This window comes from Callithrix jacchus, chromosome 6, assembly GCF_049354715.1.
Source record: "Callithrix jacchus isolate 240 chromosome 6, calJac240_pri, whole genome shotgun sequence".
NCBI lineage: Eukaryota > Metazoa > Chordata > Mammalia > Primates > Cebidae > Callithrix > Callithrix jacchus.
The window spans coordinates 95817095-95823094 of record NC_133507.1 but is presented as its reverse complement, the minus strand read 5'-3'; positions in this window follow the sequence as shown (position 1 = coordinate 95823094).

The window sequence follows — 6000 nt, the reverse complement described above, 5'->3', positions numbered from 1 at the left end:
AATTTTTGTATTTTTAGTGGAGATGGGGTTTCACCATGTTGGCCAGGCTGGTCTCAAACTTCTGACCTCAAGTGATCCAGCTGCCTCGGCCTTCCAAAGTGCTGAAATGTTAATCCCACCTTAAAAACCCCTCCGAGAAACATCTAGAATAATGTTTGACAAAATATCTGGGTGCTGTGACCTGGCCAAGTTGACACAAAATGAACCATCACAAGCATCTACTCAACTTCTTTTCACTGATGTAATCCAAGATAAACATGGCCCCTGTCCCCCATGGTGTTTACTCAAAAACTTAATTCAACAACACCCAGATATAGACAAATTCAAACTCAAGTACAAAAGACTGAAACCAGCTCCTGTTCCATAGCAAGTATTGATAAGGAGGAGAAAGAGGCTAAAATGTCTCTGGGCATCAAAAGCTAGGGACTGGCAAAAGGCTGCAGAAAGGGACTCTGGTATCTTTGAAGATAAAATTGAAATCATTCACTGCTTTGTCAGGGTCATTGGTACTCCCACTCCTCCAACTAACTCTTCCAGGAGGATATGGTTCCTATTAACAATAGAGGATGGGAGTAGTCAGGAGAGGCTTCACAGAGGAGGCAATGTTTAAACTAAATGTTGAATAATGGATACTAGTACCTTTGGCAGAAAGAAGGGCAGGCAACGGTCATTCCAGACATCAGAGGCCAAGGAATCCATAAAGACAGAAGGGCGAATGTGCTGCATTTGCTAGGCACAAAGTGCTTCCTGTGACTGTGGGATAGGGCACCGTGGCAAAGCACAGAGACAAGAGAGGTGAACAAGTACGTTGGAGCCCTTAGTTCCCATAAAAGCCTGAACTTAGAAGTGAGAACCCATGAAAAGTGTTACACTGGGAGGGGATGTGATCATTTTGGGTTTTAGAGAGATCACACACCAGCCAAGAGGGTCTTCTGATTGGATCACTGTGGACCAAGACTAGAGTCAGAGACCATTAGTAGATGATTTAAAAATTCTGCAGTGAGACAATGAGGGCCTGAAAGTGAGACTCGAGACAAGGGAACAGGGTTGCTATAAAAGGCGGTTATGATAATGCAATGGGGTTAAAATAAAAAGACTTGGTGATTTATTGATTATGGAGATAGAGAGAAAAAGGCAGAGAAGGGGGAGTTTGGCTTGGATAGTGTATCATTCACTGAGAAAGAGAACACTAGATAGAGGAGTAAGTGTTGGGGCAAAGAATCCCATTTTGGAACGGGAGCTCCAGAAGTGGTCCCTGCAATCAGTGGGGCTCTCGCATTCAAGCGGATCACACAGACCTGACCAAGAGAAAACACACTCGTGGTGATTACCACAGAGGACACTCCCCAACCTCACATTCCTAGATCACATCAACCCAGAATTCTTACCTAATACAACCCAAGAAAGAGGAAGCATATTTTCTTAAACTGATTGATACCAGACTTCAAGCCTGTCTTTGCATATGGTAGACTAAAAAATAATTGGATTATGTGCCAGGCATAACCCAGAGCTAATAGCTTTATATGACTCAAGTTAATGCTTACTGCAACTCTGCAAAATCAGTTCTATTATCTTCCTAATCTTATGGAGAGACTATATAACTTACCCAAGGCTTTCCAGCTAATAGGCGGTGGAGTCGAAAGTCAAACCTTGGTATTTGAACTGATTCAGTCATCAGGTTAGGGCCGAGAGGATGGAGCTACTCAGACGTGATCTAAACCTCTTTATTTTTATGCAGTGCAACTACTGAACAATGTAAGGATCTCTTGCCTTTTCCACAAAGGAGCATTCAGTATAAAGCTCATCTGATTTATAATGTAGAGTTGAAATCTTATACAGTTTTCCTTTTGGTTTTCACTTTCCTTGGTGTTACAGTGGGACCAGAAACAGTGTTATCTGCTCATAAAAACTGTGTCTAACCTCCTGCCAGTTCAGCCCAAAGGTTTGCCTGTCTTTATGAGCAAAGCTAAAAGCAATCCTCTTTTCTTCCGTTACAGGTACATTGAACATACATTAAATGTAGTCATATACACACCTTTTTAGATCTCACACTTTCCCTTTAATTCTGCTTAGTGAAAATCATCTTTCTCCTCCCTCTGGATGAAAACCTGTGTAGCCTCCAAGACATTTCTTTTTTTAAAAAATTAATTTAATTTTAAGTTCCAGGATACATATGCAGGATGTGCAGGTTTGTTACCATCAGTAAACGTATGCCATGGTTGTTTGCTGCATCCATCAACCCATCATCCAAGATATTTCTACTCACTTTTAGGCTGCTTTAAATTGAAAACCAAGTCTCTGTTCAGAAAGTAAAAATTCTCAGTACAATATAGAGGATGCTGCACCAATGTCTTTGAAGATGGGGCTTGGGGGGCAGGAGCCTGGGATGCAGATAGTCTCCAGAAGCTAGAAAGGCAAGGAAATATTCTTTTGCAGAGCCTCCAGAAGAAAAATAGCCCTGCTCACCCATGTTAGACTTCTTTCCTCTAGATCTATGAGAGAATAAATTCGTGTGTTTTAAACCATTAAGTCTGCATTAATGTGTTACAACAGCAATTGGAAGCTAATACCGCTGCAATAAACACATAAAGATGTGGAAGCAGCTTTGGAATTGGACATTAGGCAGAGAGTGAAAGAATACTGAAAATCCTGGATTGCCTTAAAGAGACTGTTAGTAGAAATACAGATGTTAAAGATTCTGCCAGTGAGAGCTCATAGGAAGTGAGGAGCCTGGTAGAGAGAACACATATTGTCTTGGAGAACACCTTAATAATCATAAACATACCATTGGTAGAAACATGGCTATTAAAAGGCAATGTGCCTTTGGGAGGCCGAGGCGGGTGAATCACGAGGTCAAGAGATCGAAACCATCCTGGTCAACATGGTGAAACCCCGTCTCTACTAAAAATACAAAAAATTAGCTGGGCACGGTGGCACATGCCTGTAATCCCAGCTACTCAGGAGGCTGAGGAAGGAGAATTGCCTGAACCCAGGAGGCAGAGGTTGCAGTGAGCCGAGATCGCGCCGTTGCACTCCAGCCTGGGTAACAAGAGTGAAACTCTGTCTCAAAAAAAAAAAAAGAAAAAAAAAAAGGCAATGTGGTGAGGACTCAGAAGGAAATGAGAACATGTCAGAAACTGGAGGAAAGTGAGTTATATAGTGGCAGAAAACTTAGACCATTGTGTTCCCTACAGTTGTGTGTAAATTAGAACTTGTAAGTGATCAAACTGGACGTTTAGCTGAGATTTTCGAGCAAAGTATTAAAGATTCATCCTGGTTTCTTCTTGTTTATATTGCATGCAAAAGGAAAAGATAGATTGATAAAATGGTAAACTAAAAGAAAGCAGGACTTAATGATTTAAAAAACTCTCAGTTTATCCAGATTGCAAAAGATGGTAAATTTCGGAGATTCACTGTTGGTACAGCATGCCAAAGATGCAGTTGGATTACATTTTGCTGGCATCTTAACTCCTTAAAACAGGCATTACTATTATTATTATTGGTGGTGGTAGTAGCAGTAGTACTTAATATCTTAAGATTTACTTATAAGATTACAGTTTGTTTGTTCCCCATTCAGTCTTGCATTTCAGACCATCTTTCTGGAGTCATTTTCTTTCTTTTAGGAGTATGTCATTCAAAAATTTCTTAAGTGAGGCTCTATCAATAGAAATTCACTTTTTATCTGAAAATGTCTTTACTTCTCCCTCATTGTTAAAATTTTACATGGTGTACAATTCTAAGTTCACAGTTAATGTCCCTTAGTCTTTTGAATATATTATCCTATTGTCCTATGGATCTCATTAATGCCATAGGAAGTACACTGTCAGTCTAATTCCTGAGTTTTGGAGGCATTCTCTTTCTTCCTCTCAGCTCAAACGATCTTATTTTTATTTTGTTGTTCTGTAGTTTTTCACTACAAGGTTTCTACAAATGAATTTTTGTCAGTTCTTGATACAGTTTTTGATTCCTGGATCTGTTGGTTCATTCAGTCCAGAAAATTTTCAGCTACTATCTCTTGGAATATCTCTTCTCCAACTTCTGTCTCCTCTATGTTAGCACTACAGTTAGACTCCATTTAAACTTTTTCATTCTAACCATTGTGTTTTGTCTCTTACATAGGCTCAATTCCCTCATCTCTGTGTGAAAGCTCTCTTCCACTTCATTAATTCTATTTTTAGCCACATCTATTTTGCTGTTTAACTTGTCCATTATTTTAAATTTTTTTATTTCATTTTTAAGTTTCATTTGGCTCCTTTTCAAACTTAGTAAACCTTTCTGGAGGTTTAAATCTATTATTTATTATATCTGTGCACTCTTGCTTATAGTGACATTTTTCCTCATGTGTGTAGAATTTTTTATTGTGAGACAATATTTTGGGGGGTACTTAATCTGTGGCAATATTGAGGAGATAGAATTGGGATGTTTTTCTTCAGAGAGGTTTTACATTTCCTTTTTCTGGCCAAAAGCAGTACTATGCTTTGGATGTAATTTCTTCCTAACAAAACATGTTAAAATTTAATTGCCAATGTAGCAGTGTCGGGAAGTAGTGTTTTTAAGAGGTGATTAGGCTGTTAAGATGGGTTTCTCACAAGACTGGTTTAGTTCGTGAGGTTGGATTCATTCTCAGAGGAACAGATTGGTTCTCCCAAGAGCAGGTTGTTATAAAACTCATTAGTCTCCTTTGTCTTGTCTCTCTTTGTACACATCTGCTCATCTTTCTGCTTCTCTGCCATGTTGTGACTCAGCATGTGGCCCTTACCAGAAGCCAAACAGCTCCTGGTGCAACATTCTTGGACTTTCCAGTCAGCAGAACTGTGAGCCAAATGAGTTTTTTTCTTTATACAGACTCAGGTATTCTGTTAAAGCAACACTAAATGGCCTATGACAGGATGAGAGGAAGTAGACGAGCATTACCAACCTAGTATCTCATTAACTAACTAAAATCTTAGTGGGTGACCTTGAATAGTAATTCCCGAAGAATTTCTCAGAGAAAACTTATTTCTTCTCCTTTTCCCCCCTCATAATGAAAGCAGATTTCATAACAGACTCCCTTTTTGGGCCAATGGATTTTTTTCCTAGTCTACTTTATCCCTAAGGGTCTAGACCCATCAAGACTTTTAGTGTAACGAGGGCATTTCAGTTTTGCCCATATTATTATCTCCCATTCCCTTGTGGGATATTAACCCCGGAATCTCTAGGATTCTGAAGCCACACTGTCTGGATTCTAATTCCAGTTCTCCCACACACTATTGTGTAACCATGAACAACTTACTTAACTTCTCTGTGCTTCAGTTTCCTCTCCTATAAAATGAATATTGGTCCTAGTTCTTCCCCCATAGGAATGTTATGAGTAATAAGTGAACTGCTATTATTAAAATTCATGGACCAGTACCTGGCCATTGGGAGTGCTCTAAAAGTGCTTGCACTTACTTGGTATTGGCAAGTGTCTCCATGTTAGCTTAAGGCTTACTCATTCAGTTTTAGCTCACTGAACTTTTTCAAAAAATGGATTTCAAGGATTTCTTTTATTTTCTTTCAAGCTGTTTGTTATAATTTATACAGAATCTAGTTGAATTACAGAAGGAAGCTTTTTGACTGCTCAGTTTATGTATTGTGGAGTCTGAGTGGAAGGGAGTATCCAAGGCAGGTTTAAAGATTTCACAGGGTACCTGCGGTCCCTCGAACATATTAAGCTTTCCAGGAAGAGGAAAGCATAAACACAAAACAATCAAGGGCTGCTTTGTTCCAGGCTTTCTTCAGACGTATGACCATAAGCCCCACTTTCTGCTGTATTGGAAGCCCTACATGACTGCTCTGACAATGCTAAGTGGAAATGGCTACTATCTTCTTTTCCCTATACTTTAGGATGTGTGCAATTATCCATTACAGCATATGTATCATCTTATCTCTCAGTCAACCTTACATCCTCAGCACATAGCAGTTCACCATAAATATCTGCTAAAGCCATGAATTAAGCTCATGCCTGTAATCCCAGCACTT